General features: G+C 40.3%; 1 pseudogene; it reads left to right on the plus strand.

Moving 5' to 3' along the window:
- The first annotated feature begins 5,826 nt into the window (after positions 1-5,826).
- On the plus strand, positions 5,827-17,491 carry LOC112621085 (annotated as a pseudogene).
- The last annotated feature ends 337 nt before the right edge of the window (positions 17,492-17,828 follow it).

Below are 17,828 nucleotides of genomic sequence, written 5' to 3' on the forward strand. Positions count from 1 at the left end.
GAAGCTTAGCTCTCCCTAGGCCTGGATGGGGAGGAATCATGCAGCCTGCCCACCCTGTGTTTTCCAATCCAGACCTATGACGTTTTATAGGCAGCAAGACATTTTACAGACTGCAAGCGAGGCGAGTAAAACGGCCTGCTTTTGAAGATTTGGGAAGCAGGTAAAAGTCTAGGAGCTTGGCAGCTATGAGGTCAGAAAGGTCTTTGTACAACCAGTGTTGTAACTTAAAATAATTCCTACACTCCCAGGTCATCTCCCTTATAGTCAGTTAGAGCCCAGGTGAGCTAAACCTTCACCCTACTTCATCGTGTGTCCTGGGCCGGGGCCGAGTTTGTCTTCAGCAACTCCCTCTTCCTCCAACTTTCTCCCTCTTCCTCCTCTCCCCTTACAGTAAACTTAGGACTCCACATTTTTTGGAAGTGTAGCTCAGGATCACATTATAATTTTCATGGGGCTTAGCTACTTTGGGCTTAGAGAGCCTCACCTCCATAATTTTATTTTCTTTTTTTCTTTCCTTTTTTTTTTTTTTTTTTTTGAGACAGGATCTTGCTCTGTCACCCAGACTGGAGTGCATTGGTACAATCATAGCTCACTGCAGCCTCGAACTCCTGGGCTCGAGCAATTCTCCTGCCTCAGCCTCCCATGTATCTGGGATTACAGGGGCCTGCCACCACACCTGGCTAATTTTTTTTTAATTTTTAATTTTTATTTTTGTAGAGATGGGGTCTGGCTATTTCCCAGGCAAAATGTAATGTAAGCTGGACTCCTTATTATATTCATTATTCTTATATTTATTTTTTCTTTTTATTTCAAAAGAACTTAAAATTAAAACATTTTCATGGGTCCCAGTAAGTACGGTGACCCCTGATGGTGTGCCTCCTGAATGCGTAGTTGGCCCAGATGTAACTCACAGCACGCCACCTGCTCAGGAGATGCACAAACCTGCCTGCGCCCTCTGTCGGCAGCAGCGGTAGAGGCCCCCACTGAAGCCCAAGACTAGTGGCCTGTGGTTCTAGTGGCCTCTCTGCTTTGCCCTGACTACCATAGACAACCCTCGAAATAGCCAGAATACCCTGGTCTAATCAAACCAGTCCTTGAATTGTTGGTTCCTGGATCCAGAGGTTTCTCCAACCTTGGACATTACAGCATATGGAGTTGCAACGGGATTCTATTGTCATAAAATTGCATTTCCTTAAAAATAACTATCTGGAAACCTTAGGAATTTGGGGAAACAGAAATTAAATTGTAGGGTACAGGTGGATGTCAATAGAAAGGTAAAATTAAATTTACATTATAAATGAGGATAGACCCACAACACTTTGAATTATTCTTCAGCTAACAATTTATCAGAGCAACTGACATCATAAGGCCAAGTATTCATGAATTCCCATTCCATTAAAGCCTTCACTTGGCAGCCTATACATGTATTTGGTGAATATGAATGTTCCCAATGAAAATATTTGCCTAATAAATGAATCAACTAAATCAAAACATTAAAACTCTGTGGTTGAAAGTTATGAAAACATCCATATTTAATTACTAAATTATATTTTAACTACATCAATCAAATCATTACTTAAACACATCATATGCTGAAATTTTACACACTTATTCTAGAATACTTTTGTAAACAGAAAAAATAAAGATAAAAGTTTCAAATAAACTGGATTATTTAGCCTGTTAAATTACAAAGTGAAGGGTTGTTTTGTATTTCATCAGTTTGATAAATTTGAATAGGGACATATCACATTCCCCCAAGTCAGGAGGGACATACCTGTAAAAGATTTAGAACAGGCATGTCTTGTTTTACGTAAATACTTGCATTATGAAATTGTAAAACATAATCAGAGAACCAAATCACTTGGCCTCTTAAGTCCCATTTTTAAAACGAAAACTTTGACTAGTCAGTACTTTCCAAACATTTTTAGTTATAAAAATGCCTTCGTAAAGTGAAATGGTTATAGTTAATAATGACGGTTAATCTTTGTGTTTTCATATATTGTCTCATTTCATGCTTACAACACCACATGATCAGTGTCATTACGTTACAGCTGAGGAAAGCGGGGCTAGGCGAGGTTAAACAACATACTCAAGATCACACAGCTAACAAATGAACCAGGACTCAGACCCAGTTCTGTCAAATCTCATGCCCTTCAATCCCTCAGACTCCTCTCTATGAAGTGGAAGGGGAGGTTTTGCCAGTTGAATAGAAGTTAGGGGCTCCCCTAGCCCCACTAACTCCACTTCTCATCCAGGGAGCTCAACTTGAAAAACATCCCTTTTTTCCTATTAAAAAAGGTTTCAAGTAACAGTTTTGCCTTTATAGCAGGTCAAATAATTCTTGATTTGATAAAACTTTTATCAAGCTTAAAATGCAATTTTTAAAATTCTCATAGTTCTTTTGCGTCTCCCAAATAGATCCAGTGATTCCCAGAAGTCTGCAGACCCCACCCCAATTAAGAAATTCAAGCAAAATTCAGGCAGGCGGCCACATGCACAATAATATGGCATATAGTGACATCTATTGGTCAATTGTGATATTGCATCCAACTTCCTTTCACAGGAAATATAATAGGAGCTGGTTGATGTGGAATTATACTAGTCTCAGGTGTAAATCAAAATAAGAAAAATTCCTTTCATACAGAGAAAGCAGAAGGGAGATCTTGGAATTTCCAAGTTCAGTTAAAGGCCTGAGTCCTAGTCCTGATTTTACCATAAATAATTTGGTATAGACTTGGTTAAGTCACTTTGTCTCAGGAGCCTCATCTTCAATCAAACAGGGTCAGGCCCTCTCAGAGGCCCTCAAAGCGCTAAAGGACACCCTCAGGGCCCTCTAGGAAAGGCAGAGTCAAGTGAGTGTGGCTACTCTCTTCACTCCCACATCTAGGCACGTCTATTTTTATCTTTTCATACATGAATCTTCTTCTTAAAGTTTCAAAAATATTGTTTCTACTATTCGGACCTGGTCAGCCCACGTCAACATTTACTGTATCCAGCACATTTTAGGGTCCCGTACTAAATCTATTCTTGTTTAGTTTAGTTTAGTTTTGTTTTAGAGACAGGGTCTCGCTCTGTCGCCCAGGCTGGAGTGCAATGGCGTAATCACAGCTCACTGCAGCCTCAAACTCCTGGGCTCAAGCAATCTTCCCACTTTGACCTCCCAAGGAGCTGGGATTACAGGCATGAGCCACCACGCCAGTCCGATGTGCTGAATCTTTGTAATCTGCAAAAATAGGAATCTAGCTCCCTTCCCTTTCAGACTTTACAACTTAGTTGTGGAATAAAACAAACACATCATCTACTCATTCCTTAACTAAGCATTTTTGTCAAATCAACTGGGAGATTTTCTTCCATGAGATCATGTCTTTGATTTTATAAAACAAGTCAATGAGAGAGAGAATTCTTTTTATAGTCAATCTTGCTGGAAGGCATCTTTGCTATAAAATAAATGTTTCAGGAGTCTCTTGGGAAGAATTCATGATGAAGTTGAGATCCACTGTCATCACTATGTAACAGTGTTCCTTCTCATGGGAGTTGGATGAGATTAAGAGACTTTGTGAATATTCTCTATTGTGCATAAGCAAAGTTTATAAGGTTCTCGGTGTCCCACCAAGAAAATAGGTTTTGTATAGGCAAGAAGGGGAGGCATAAGATATCTGTAAATTTCCCACTAAAAGCTCATCTTCACTTAGAAACCAAATTGTTTGATTATTAAGCATTTCTACTCAAGAATAGGGAGAAATTTACTCCTCAATGATCCAAATAAGGTAATAATAATGTCACAAATAATTATTGATTAAGCACTTACTCTAGCCCTGAAACTCTCCTAACAGCTTTACCTCATTTAATTTTCACATCTCTAAAAAGGACATTCTATTTTTACCATCATTTTAGAGAAGAGGAAACTGAGGCACAGAGTTATAAAATAACTGAGGAAGTTATGATTAGCTAACTCCATTGATCCAGATTGCCTGCCCTTGCGAAAGTTGTAAAAGGAGGTCAGAATAGTCCTCCTCCCCCACAGGCTACCGGTTACCACCAAGGACTGCTGTAGGCACAGCCTGCACCCAACTCTGGGCTCAGAGACTTTCTGGACAATTGCACAGGGTCAGGAGTAGGATGGGCAATGCCTGAATATTGCCCAGCCTTTTATGTAAGAAAAAAAAAGGAATAAAAAGAGAGTAAAGTTCTTTTGGCCTATCTCTGTCTCATAGCACTCTGTATAATCTGTCTTATTGTGATCAAAATGCAACATGTACCCTACTTTAGAAGCTTATCAAATCAGAGATGTTCTCCTACTCAGGTTGGACCCAACTGAATGATATTCAAGACTCCAACAGACATAAAAGAATAAAAGAGTTATTTTATTGTCCCATTTTTCCTCTACCCTAGAAAGTCCAAGAAACACTTGATTGTAATGTGTACAGTTTCCAGATTTTGACTGAAGATAAAGTTATTTTCAAATATCTGAGAAATCTAAGACCACGTTCCCTACCCTATCTTCCCCCGTCCTCAAGTTAAAGACCCATAGACCACAGCCAAGCCCCTGGCTTGGATAACTCTCAAAGGGGATGTATTCTGACCTTTCGATTATATTCCCAATAATGAGGAGGATAAGCTTGAGTCCTCCAGTCATAACTCACTGCCATCTTAGACCTGCTGAATGGACAGGTCTGCTCTGACAGATACATTTTGCGGCACGCAAAGAACAAAGAACCTTTCTCTGAGGAATTTCATAATCACTGTGTCTTTTCTTCTCCTTCTTGTAATATGTATAATTTATCTTCTCTTGGAAAGGTGCATATAAATTTTAATGCAACTTGCTTCAGAACAATTAACAAAGTCACAATTTGAGAATCCTATTTGTTTCCCAGGAGAAAGGGAAACATCTGAACTGCATGCTGAGTACTAAGGAGACTTCAGGCCCTTAAAGAGGAATTTAACTAGAAGGTATCCCTGATTTGTCAGGCCCTTAAGACAATAAAACATATCTGTGTGATCATAAGACAGCCCCATCCTTCAACACTGACTAAAAAGCCTTAGGTGACATGGAACAAGCAGGCACATATCTCAGGACTTCAAGATTAGAGAGATGGAGCCCTTCATCTCTAGTCAAAGAAAACACTAGTCACAGAATTTCTGTAAAGGAAGAATACTAAGGACATTGTCCAATCTCCAGTTCTATGTACTTTCCCCTTCCACGATATGTTTGGCAAATGGTCAGACTCCCTTTCTATTGTCCAGAAGCTAGGAGGAAAAGATTATCTTATTCCACATTAGAAACAAATGCTTATCCCCCAGGTGTCTATAAATCCCAGGTGGCATTCAGGTAGTTTCCCTTGTAACCTGCTGATGCAACTGAAATTTTCTCAAGTATGGATTGGAAAAAAGAAGCTGCCTATCCATCTCTACCCTCCTCGCTAGGCTCTGGGAGACATCCTGAATGCACAAAAGGCCCACTTTTCAACTTGAGAGTCAACACAAGTGGAATAGCCAGTGTTTCCAAATCAGCATGACAATCTGAGCCAATGAATTTAACACTCTCCCTTCCTAATTTGCAGCTGAAATGACCTAGGCAAAAGAAGAGGACAAACATTCCACTCCTTGGTGTGACGGGACCAGAGATGAGTGATGATCATAAGACTGTCATTCCGTTGAGGACAGTGCCAAATTCAAACTCCACCACCACCTTGAGAAGGAAACAGGTGCTGGAGCTCTCAAGGAGGGCCAGGTGGTCCCAGGCATGCTCAAGGCTTGTTCACAGCACAGAAGGCATGGAGAATGGAGCAGAGGTACTGATGAGGTTTGCTCTTGGGGAGGGCCGCCATGCTGGCTGAAGGGGTACTGCTGCCTGCCCCGGTGGGCTTCAGCTGGTGTGATAATTCCAGGAGAAGCCCTTCAGGCAGAGATGAGGCTGCCTACCTATGGTCACGTCTCTTCTGATTTTTGTTGTTGTTGTTGTTTGTTTTGTTTTGTTTTGTTTTGTTTTGTTTTTTCCGAGACTGAGTCTCGCTCTGTCGCCCAGGCTGGAGTGCAGTGGCGCGATCTCGGCTCACTGCAAGCTCCGCCTGCCGGGTGCACACCATTCTCCTGCCTCAGCCTCCCGAGTACCTGGGACTACAGGTGCCCACCACCACGTCCGGCTAAGTTTTTGTGTTAGTAAAGATGGGTTTTCACCGTGTTAGCCAGGATGGTCTCGATCTCCTGACCTCGTGATCCACCCGCCTCGGCCTCCCAAAGTGCTGAGATTACAGGCCTGAGCCACCGCGCCCGGCCGGCCACGTCTCTTCTTACTCCTCACACACCATGACACTTTTAAGGTGGTTAAGGTCAAGAAAATATAAACTTATTTCCTGTGCCAAGACTGAAAGGCTTTCACAGGGACATATAATCTCTGAGAGAACACTTACCCATTCCCATGCTGGACAGGCATAAGCCTTCCATTGTAAGGATGAGAAAATGGAGAAAAATGACCACATATAGAAATAATGGGGCCAATATGAGGAGTGCCAGACAAACTTAATAAAATGTATCTGGATTTATTCTAGCAAACATTGACTATCAAAGATAAAGAAAAAAGGCCTATAACCATCCAGGCTGAAAACAAAACAGAACAGGCCATTTACACTGAGAAATAGCAGATTTCTCCTTAGCAACCTTAAATGCAAAAATGTCACTCAAAGGCAGAAGAGATAATAAATGTGTGTAATGGAATATATACAGCAGTGTAAATAAGTGCGCCTCAGCTGCATACATCAGCATGGATGGCTCACATACACATAATATTGGGCAAAAAGGGTATCATAAAAATATATATGCCATATGATTCTATATAGATGGTCCCTGACTGACAATTTTTTGACTTTACCATGGTGCAAAAGCAATATGCATTCAGTACACTCCTGATAAACCCATCTGATTTTTAACTTACATTAGGTTTGGGTTTATCAGGATGTAATCCCATCATAAATCAAGGAGTAGTTGCATATGTGAAGACCAAAAACAGCCAAACTAAACAACATATTGTTAAAGGATACATTAAGAGGCGAAACTATCAGTAAAAAGCAAGGATATTTTAACTCGAAACTCAGGATAATGGTTTTGTGTGAGGAAGAAGAAAAATGCAACTGGAAAACAATTTCTAGGCATTGATGATAATCTGTCTTAAGCTAAGTGATGATGACTATATGGGTGTTTATTTTATTATCATCCTTTAAACTGTACAAATGCATGTTTTACTCTATTTTGTATGTATAATATGCTTCACATCAAAATTGTAAAAATAAAAAAAAAAAGAAAAGAAAAGAAAAAGAAAAAGAAAAGAAAAGAAAAAAGTAGAAAAGAAAATAATATGTATTAATCAGGGATCTCCAGAGACATAGAACCAAAAAGGTATATATAGAGAGATATATACAGAAAGAGATTTATTATGAGGGATTGGCTCATGGGATTACGAAGGCTGCAAAGTCCCACAATCTGACCCCTGCAAGGTGGAGGCTCAGAAGAGCCAGCGGTATAGTTCCAGTCCAGGCCCAACCTCCAGAGAATCAGGAGAGCTGATGTCTGAGGGCAGAAGTTGGATGTCCCAGCTCAAGAAGAGAGAACATCAGTGTGCAGCTGGGTGGGAAAAAAATTTTAAGATAAAAAATAAATTAAGAAAAAAGAAGAGAGAACAAATTCACCCTTCTTCCACCTTCTTGTTCCATTCAGACCCTCAACAGATTGGATGACACCTGCTCACACTGGTGGAGTGGTCTTCTTTGCTCAGTCTACTGATTCAAATGCTACTCTCTTCTGAAAATAACCTCACAGACACATCCAGAAATGTTTTACCAGCTATTTGGGCATCCCTTAGCCAAGTCAGGTTGATGTATTTATGCATTAATTTTAATTAACCATCACAATATGTAAATGAAAAATTAACTTTTTAGAGAATTTTAAAAAGTACCAGTAAATGCAATTAAAGAATTAAGTATGGTCAGCAGTAGAGATATTAAATGAAGTATATTTTAAGAAAAAAAACTTGAGCTGCTGCTTTAGTTGTGTTGAAAAGACATTTTCTAATAAGAAAAAAATGACAAAGCACCAAACAGAGAAAGAACAATTACAATAGAAAAATCTCATTTATGAAAACAGATAAAAATTTCCTAATTGCCTTTTAAAGGCAAATTAGATTAAGAAGTATATTATTAGGGCTTATTAGGTAGTGTTAGATATTGGTAGGATTCATAATAAAAATACATACATGGCTTAAACTATGTGAAGCATATGAACCCTTAGAAAAATCTCTTATTATAATGTATTAAATTTAGAGAAGTCACAGGATAATATCAATAGATATTGAAAAGTCATTTGGTCTGATCAAATTCCACATATATTACTGATATTAATACAAAATCAAAACATGAGAGAACTACAAAAAATATACTTCCTTGACACAATAAAAAAAATGCTTACTTCATACCTAAAAGTCAAGCACAGGGGGGCATTCCCATTAAAATTAGGTACCGTATAAAGATGTCTGCTGTTACGACCATTGTGTTAGTCAAGGTTCTTCAGAGAGACAGAGCCAGTAGGACAGATGAGAGGGGATTTATGAGGGAATTGGCTGCTCACATGACCACAGAGGCAAAGTCTCACGACCAGCACCTGTAAGCTAAAGAGAACCAGGGAACTCAGAACCAGGGAAGCTGACCGTGCAGTCCCCAGTCTGGGGCCAAAGGCCTGAGAGCCCTGGGAGGTCCCTGGTGCAAGTCTCAGAGTCCAAAAGCCAAAGAACCTGGAGCTTGATGTCCAAGGGCAAGAGAAGGAAAAACCTCCAACTCCAGAAGAAAGACAGCAGAGACAGAGAATCTCCTGTCTTTCTCCTGTTTGTTCCAACCAGGCCCCCAACCAGTTGGACAACGCCTGCCCCCAACAAGGGCAAGTTGTCTTCTCTCAGTCCACTGACTCACCCACCAATCTCTCCTGGAAACAGACACACCCAGAAACAAACCAGCCATTTTGGCACCTCTCAATCTCGTCACGCCAAAAATTAAAGTTAAAATTAACAGTCATAACCATTATTCAAAATGTGAGAAATTTTTAGGCAACTGTAATAAGGCGAGAAGAAAGAATTAGAAAGTATATATTTTGAAAAGAGAAGACAAAATTGTAATTTTTTTGCATGATGATATAATTACTTGAAAACCCAGGAAAATTAGCCACAAAATGGTTAGTACTAATTAGAGAATTCGTGTAATGTGTCCAATTGCAAAATAAATATACAAAACTTAATAGCAGTGGTTGCATCCTCAAATGCCTCCAGGGATCAGGCAGACAACAAAAATGAATAAAGCACACTGGTGGGGACCTTTCCTGATGACAGAAAGCAACTGCTTCCCAGCTCCTGCATATTTTTGTCAAGGGAGACTGTGAGTCTAGAGTTGCCAGTATTCTGATTTTTAAGGAGAATTTGTAAAAACAGATTCTTGTATAAAACTTTCTGATTATTAGATGCAGATAACTAATTCAAAAATATTCTGAACTAAATATATTCATAGGCTAGATATGGCCACGGGCCTCCAGTGTGTAACTTTTGATCAGTGCTTTCCTTTATAATTAATCTGCAAATACAGAGAAGAAATGTGAAATGGTATAAAAAATTGATTAATCTTTGAATAGTGAATCATTTGAAATAAATTAAATTAAATTTCTACTTCTTGTATCACACCAAATAACGTCTACAGGGTAATGATTTCAAGTAAAAAATGGAACTAAACAAGCAGTAGAAAAATATATATAGGTAAGTATTTATATAATTTCAAGTTGGGAAATGCTTTCTTAAAAATAACAACAACCTGTTGAATGAGAGAAAATATTTGCAAACTATTCATGTGACAAGGACTAATATCTAAAATATACAAGGAATTCAACTCAATACCAAAAAGCAAATAATTATATTAAAAGTGGGCAAAGAATCTGAATAGACATTTCTCAAAAGGAGACATACAAATACACAGTGAGTATATTTTTAAAATGCTTAACACCACTAATCAGGGAAATGCAAGTCAAAACCACAATGAGATATCACCTTATCCCAGTTAGAATAGCTATTATCAGGGGAAAAAAACAAATGCTGACAAGATATGGAGAAGGGGAACTGCTATACAGTGTTGGCGGGAATGTAAATTAGCATAGCCACTACGGATAAGAGTATGAAGATTTCTCAAAAACTTAAAGTAGACCTACCATGCAATCCAGCAATTCCACTACTGAGTATTTATCCAAAGGAAAGGAAATAAGTATATCAAAGGGGTATCTGCACTCCTCTGTTTAATGCAGCACTATTCACAATAGCATAGATATGGAAGCAAACTGTGTCCATCAAGGGGAAAATGGATAAAGAAAACATATATATATGCAATGGAATACTATTTGGCCAGAAAAAAGGGATGAAATCCTATTATTTGCAGCAACATGGATGGAACTAGAGGTCATTATGTTGAGTGAAATAAACCAAGCACAAAAAGACAAATCACTCATATGTGAGAGCTAAAAAATTTGATCGCATTGAGTTCGAGAGTAGAATGATAGATACTAGAGGCTGGGAAGGGTGTGTGTGTGGATGCGGGGGATGAAGAGAGGTTCATTAATGAGTACAAACACTTAGATGCAAGGAAAAAGCTGTAATGTTTGATAGCAGAGTGGGGTGACTATAGTTAACAACAATATATTGTATATTTCAAAATAGCTGGGAGAGAAGACGTGAAATGTTCCCAACACAAAGAAATGACAAATGTTTGAGGTGGTGAATATCCTGACTTGATCACTACACATTCCATGCATGTATCAAAATAGCACTTGTACCCTATAAATACATACAAATATGTATCAAAAAATAATGTCTATAATAACAACATTTTAAAAATAGCAACAGAGAAATCATAAAAAGAAAAACTGGCCTAAATTACATATATTTTTTTACCATTTCAGATCAAAAAATAAAATGCCAATGGCAGATGAGAAAAAATATTTAAAACACATAGACTCAATATCCATTTATAGAGACACTGGTCCCTGCAAATCAATAACAAGCATCTTCAGAGAATATTGAGTAGAGGATATAGAAAAGCAAGTCATTAAATTAGAAATGCCAATAGCTAACAAGTGTAAGACAAAAACAGTCAACCTCACAGGTAATCAAATAAATACAAATTAAACCACTGATGAGACACCATTTTCCCTATTGATTTGAGAAACATTTTTGAAATGGTTTTTGAGACCCAGTGTTAACAAAGGCATTTATTTTTGGTAGAAGTATACATTAATTCAGCCTGTAGAAAAATTTGGCAGTATGTGTCAGAACTCTTTGACTCAGCAAGTCTACTTCTCAAAGTTTAGACTAAGGAAATAGGAATATACTGTAAACAAGGATTTAATTGTAAGGATACCTTTTGTTTGTTTGTTTGTTTGTTTGTTTGTTTTTGAAACATTATCTCACTCTGTCACCCAGGCTGGAGTTCAGTGGTACAATCATAGCTCACTGCAGCCTTATCTCCCAGGCTCAACTGATTCTCCTGCCTCAGTCTCCCAAGTAGCTGCAACTACAGGTGCACACCACCATGCCTGGCTAATTTTTGTTTTTTAATAGAGATAAGGTCTCCATATGTTTCCCAGGCTGGTCTCAAACTTCTGAGCTCAAGCAATCCTCTTGCCTCAGCCTCCCAGAGGGCTGGGATTACAAGAGTGAGCCACCACACCCAGCCAGGATGACATTATTGATACATTAGCAGAACACAAAAACACGGAAACAATGTGAACACTGATAGATAAATAGGTAAATTTGTACATTCATACTGTGAAATTCTTGGCGGTCATTTAAAGTCTGAAGCAAGTCTTGAAGAATATTTATTATTATTAAAAAATAGGGGCCCAGTTGGGCAAGGTGGCTCACGCCTATAATCCCAGCACTTTGTGATGCCAAGGCAGGTGGATCACTTGAGGCCAGGAGTTTGAGACCAGCCTGGCCAACATGGTGAAACCCTGTCTCCACTAAAAATACAAAAATTAGCCGGGCGTGGTGGTGGACACCTGTGATCTCAGTTACTCGGGAGGCTGAGGCAGGAGAATCGCTTGAACCTGGGAGGTGGAGGTTCCAGTGAGCAGAAATCAGGCCACTGCACTCCAGTCTAAGTGACAGAGTGAGACTCTGTCGAAAGAAAGAAAGAGAGAAAGAGAGAAAGAGAGAGAGAGAGAGAAAGAGAAAGAAAGAGAAAGGAGGAAAGGAGGAAGGGGGAAAGGGGGAGAGGGGAGAGGGGAGAGGGGAGTGGGGAGACGGAAGAGGGAAGAGGGGAGAAGGACTGGGCGTGGTGACTGACTCCTGTAGTCCCAGCACTTTGGGAAGCTGAGGCAGGCAGATTACTTGAGCCCAGGAGTGTGAGACCCACCTGGGCAACATGGTGAAATGCCATCTCTCAAAAAAAAAAAAAAAACTTAGCTGGGCGTGGGGTGTGGTGATGCACACCTGTAATCCCAGCTGCCTGACATGCTGAGGTGGGAGGAGCACCTGAGCCCAGGAGGTTGAGGCTGCAGTGAGCTATGATTGTGCCGCTGCACTCCAGCCTGGGGGCAGAATGAGATTCTGCCTCCAAAAAAAAAAAAGAAAAGAAAAGAAAGAAAGTCACAATACATTGCTAAGTTTTTGTTGTTGTTGTTGTTGATTTTAAATTAAAATGAATAGTATGACTCCAAACTCTACAGTATATGTACAATGATCTGGAAGAATACAACCTTAGATATTAACAGTGGTTACCCCTGGATGGTGGAGTTATGATTATTATGTTCCAAATTTCCTATTTAAAAAGTTTGCTTCTGTTTTACTACAAGGAACATATTGTTTTGATAACAAGTAAGATTTTTATTTGTACTTAAAAAATAAAGTTGGGTCCTCAGGTGGACTAACTGTTACAGTTACTTAGCTATATTAGAAAGAGACGGACATAGTTCTTATGGCTGTTTACTCTGTGTGTGTGTGTGTGTGTGTGTAAATATATATGCCATATATCATTAGTAGGCTTACCTTTCTATTTATGTTTTGCTTGGACTGCTTTAAACTAAACACATATGCCAAAAGCCAATGAAGAGATACACCCCCGACAAACGCAAAATACTACAAGAGAGCTTAGGCAGGCTTTAATTTAACAATTAAAGGATTGCTAAAATTAAAATTGTATTGCAAATAACCTACAAAGCTGCATGTAGTTTATAATAGAGTTGCCTATAAGTACCTGGTTTATCTATGACCACTTAATAGAGTTAATGGACCTTATACAAATATTTACAGGCTCAAAAAGAGACTTATTGGCAGACTTGGCCTTCCTTCCATGCCCAGTTAACAGGGAATGGCTCCCAGCTCCTCAAACACATGGAAAGAGAAAACTAGAGAGATTTTGCCAAAGATTTAAGCAAGGAAAAATCTAGAGCTGCAAAGTGTGTAACATTTACTAGACTAATATGAAAAGAGATTCATAAACAACCCAAGTGTCCAAAATAAACTATCATATAGAGAAATTACAAACATCTATAAAGAACTATAAATTAAGAGCCCAAACTTTGGCCAGGTGCAGTGGCTCACACCCGTAATCCTAACACTTTGGGAGGCTGAAGCAGGTGAATAGCTTGAGCCTAGGAGTTCAAAACCAGCGTGGGCAACAAAGTGAGACCTCCTCTTCACAAAAAATCAAAAAATAAAAATTAGACAAGCATGGCGGCATGCACCTGTGGTCTCAACCACTTGGGAGGCTGAGGCAGGAGGATTGCTTGAGCCCATGAGTTCAAGGTTAAAGTTAGCCAAAATGGTATCACTGCACTCCACTCCAGCCTGGGCAACAGAGTGAGACTCTGTCAAAAACAAAAACAAACAAACAAAAAAAACCCACACTTTAAAAATAATACAGCATTTCTCTGACCTAACTGACTTCCCAGTTTCCTTTACCCATTGCTGCCTAGCTAGATTATCTAATATTACAGTGTCCAGAGCTCAGTCTTAGGCCCCCCAAGCAATCTCATCCAGGCCCCTGTCCTTAAGCAACATTTATAATCTTGTGATTCTCAAATGTATATCTGACTGTTCCTCTGACTTCCTCACTAAGACTGCTGACATCTCACACTTGACATGATCGATTCCAAACTGTCTTCCTCCCTAAAACTACTCCTTCCATCAGTCTTCATAGTTCAGTGAAGAACATTACCATCCATCTAGTTGCCCAAGCCAAAAGCCTAGCACCCACTTTGGATTTCCCTTTTCTTTTCCCTGACACCAAATCCATCAGCAAGTTCTGCCAGTTCTCTCTCCAAGATACAAAAATGCATGCTGTATCAACCCACTTCTTACCATCTCTAGTACCGTCACTCTTATTCAAGCCTTCACAGAATCCATTCTCGATTGAGCAGTCAGAGTGTTTTTCAGAAAATGTAATTCATATCTGCTTAAATCTCTTCAGTGGCTTTCGAATGCACATAGGAAAATAAACAAACAAACAAAAAAAAGACCTCTGAACTTTTCACCATGATGCAATAAAGCCTCTGAACGCCCTTCTGCTACTCCTTACTCCTTGCAGATAATTCTCTAGCCACAAGAACCTTTTCTATTTCTGGGATGCCAAGTTCATCCTACCTGAAGGCCACTGCACTTTTTTGTTCCCTTTGCCTGACAGTCCCCCACTCTATTCCTACCCAAAACCTATTAATTAGTTTTTAAAATATTAAGAAATTAAGAATATGTCTTGAGAGCATGCTGTGTGTAAGTGGCAATCAGAAGACTTGGGTACTAGTCTCACACGCTTTTCAAGATAGGACACCTGCTCTAAACCAATATGATAATGACTTTGGTCAATAACCAAAGTGATTCCTTGGCTCATGGTTTCCCCTTCTCTGGGACAAGTCCCAATAGTTAACTCCTCTCTTGTCAATTTAAAATCCAAATATAGAGATCTGGAAACTGGAGGTCACTGCAGCTGGTCACCTGCTGTGGAAGTCCCCAAACTGTCCAATCTCTTGCCTCCCCAGACTTCCTTGTTCAGTTCTTTCCTTAGGATTTATGGATTGACCAGTATCCTTTAAGTCCTTTAGCTAAAGTTGGTTTCTGTAACTTACAATTGAAAAGAACTTTAGAAGAATCCCTTCTTAATTGTCTGGTTAGCTTCCTAGAACTCAGCTTTACAGAACCATTCCCTTAGTGTTGGCTACCCCAGGGCATCTGTGGAATCTAAACTCAGCATGGATAATGACATATGTAGAACAACTTAATATTCATCTTTCCCACCTCATATTCATGCGTGCATGTGCACACACACACACACATTGTCTCTCTCCCCACACTATATTCTTTCCAAGTCCTCTCATCACCCTTTGTACTTTTATCCAGCATCCACCAGGTTGGATTTGTTCTGCCTTGATGTTTTCTCACAGTTCATCTTTCCACTGCATGCTGGGCTCCCAATATTTGTGATAAAATTAGGAACTCTATTTAGGTATGTAAAGAGGCCTTCTGCATGCACAATCAATAAATGTGAGCTCTAAAATGAATCCTTTCTTTCCTACGGGGCACTCACTTCCCTTGCCTTTCTTGGGTTATCTTCTATTTCGTTGTCCCTAGTAGCTATGTTCCAATCACCAGGGCAGGGGTTTCACTTTTTGGAGGTCAGAGACCCCTTTGAATGCTACAGACACTTTTTACAGAAAAAGTACATACAAATACACACACATTTTGCACACAACCAAGGTTTATGGGCTTCTGATTAAAATCACTTTACCAAGGATAAGACTTCTGTGACCATCCGCCACCCCCATACACACACACCACTAATTCCCACCCTTCACTAGCCGTGACTCATCCATGGCTTTGCTGCCAGACACCAGTAAAATAAACCTGGTTCTTCTCTCCTAATACTTGTTATGCTGAGAGATAGAAAAACAAAAACACAAAGCATCCCCAACAATTATAGGCAGTTACACGTAAGAGTCATTAAAAGCGTCCCCCATTAGAACACTTCCCCAGGACAAACACTTTATAACTTCCTAGATTACTAACTTAATGCACAAGTTATGTTTTAAATGCTTTTCTTTACAGGGAGGTATTCTTGGACCCTGGCTGAGATTAGGAAACAGCCAAGTCTTAGCAGCACACTTAGCAAGAATTTCTTAGGTGGGTTATTTTCTGGGAAGATTATCACAGTGAATAATCTCATCTATTTTACTGTCAATTTCAGAGTGTGACATTTTTGGCCTTGTTCTCAGTTCTAGAGATATTGTCAAGTTGAAACCTGCAGCTTCTTATATACTAACTCTACCTTCTAATTAGAAAAGAGGTTTAAAAATGTTGGAGCTTTCTGGGTTGCCTTCCCCAAGCTAAATTAGAGTCTACTGAAGAAAAGGAAAGGTGAAGAGGCAGAAAGACTGGGCGGATGCAGTAGAGAAAGAACCATACAAGCAAAGGCAGGTCAGGGACTAGACAGAATAGTCTTTTTATCCTACCAATTCCAGTGGCTCATGAATGGCCCCAAGCCCCTAGGACTTCTCTTCAGCCCAATCTGACTCCCCATGAAGTCATGGATGCATTTATTTTGTCTGATGAATTGCTTTTCATTAGAGTCAACATGGAATAGAGCAGGATTTCACAATGTAATAGACTGAATGTCTGTGTCCTCCAAAATTTCAAATGTTGACAACTAGGATCCTTTTCTTGCCTCCACTTCCTTGTTAGCAGGGACCCTAAGCTCTACTCCCATTGCCCTCAGCCACCCACCCGCGACCTTGATAGGGACCTCCAGGCTGCACCTGGCTGGCAGCAGGGCAGTGCGGCTCAGGTGGGTCTGGGGTGGGGCCCTGTTCAGCCTGAGATTCGGATCTCGAAGACACACGGGCCCCTCAACTTTGCCAAATGCTCCAGATGGCAGGTCCTTGGCCCACAGGCCTACAGGCCCATCTCAGGCTGGCAAGCATTGCCCCCGCTCCTTCTTCCTTAGGGCTTACCACCAAGCTTCTTTTTCCACACAGTCATCCAGACTGAGGAAATGTAGTCACCACAGGACCCAGAAATTTTGGGGCCAGGTAAGCCACGGCCACTGCCGCATCGGCAAGCACTGAAAGCACCCAGGAGGCTGTGGCAATGCCGGCGGCATGCATCGCCATAGGATCGACTTCAGCAAATGTCACCCAGGTTACTTTAGGAAAGTTGGTATGAGGCATTACCACCTAAAGAGGATCCTGAGCTTCTGCCCAGCTGTCAACCTTGACAAATTGTGGGCTTTGGTCAGGAAGCAGACACAGGTGAATGCTGCTAAAAGCAAGCCTGGAACAGCTCCCATCACTGATGTGGTGCCATCGGGCTACTACAGAGTTCTGGGAAGGGAAAAGTTCCCAAACCAGCCTGTCATTGTGAAGGCCAAATTCTTCAGCAGAAGAGCTCTGGAGAAGATTCAGTGGGGGGAGCTTTGTCCTGGTGGCTTGAAGCCACATAGAAGGAGGTTCATTAAATGTTAACAACTGCTTTAAAGAGAAAAGGAAAGGGAAAGGGAAGGAAAGGAAAGAAAACTAACCCCCAAGGTAGTGGTATGAGAAGGTGGAGACTTTGGGAAGTGACTAGGTCACAAGGGTGAAGTCTTCCTGAAGGGGATTAGCGCCCTTACAAAAGAGACTGGCGAGTTTTCTTGCTCGTTCCATCATGTGAAGACAAAACCAGAAGATGGCTGTTTATGAACCAGGAAGTGTCCCTCACCAGACATCAAATCTGCTGGCACCTTGATCTTGACTTCCTGGCCTCCAGAACTGTGAGAAATGAATTTCTG

This window comes from Theropithecus gelada, chromosome 1 (genome assembly GCF_003255815.1).
Source record: "Theropithecus gelada isolate Dixy chromosome 1, Tgel_1.0, whole genome shotgun sequence".
NCBI classification, from domain to species: domain Eukaryota; kingdom Metazoa; phylum Chordata; class Mammalia; order Primates; family Cercopithecidae; genus Theropithecus; species Theropithecus gelada.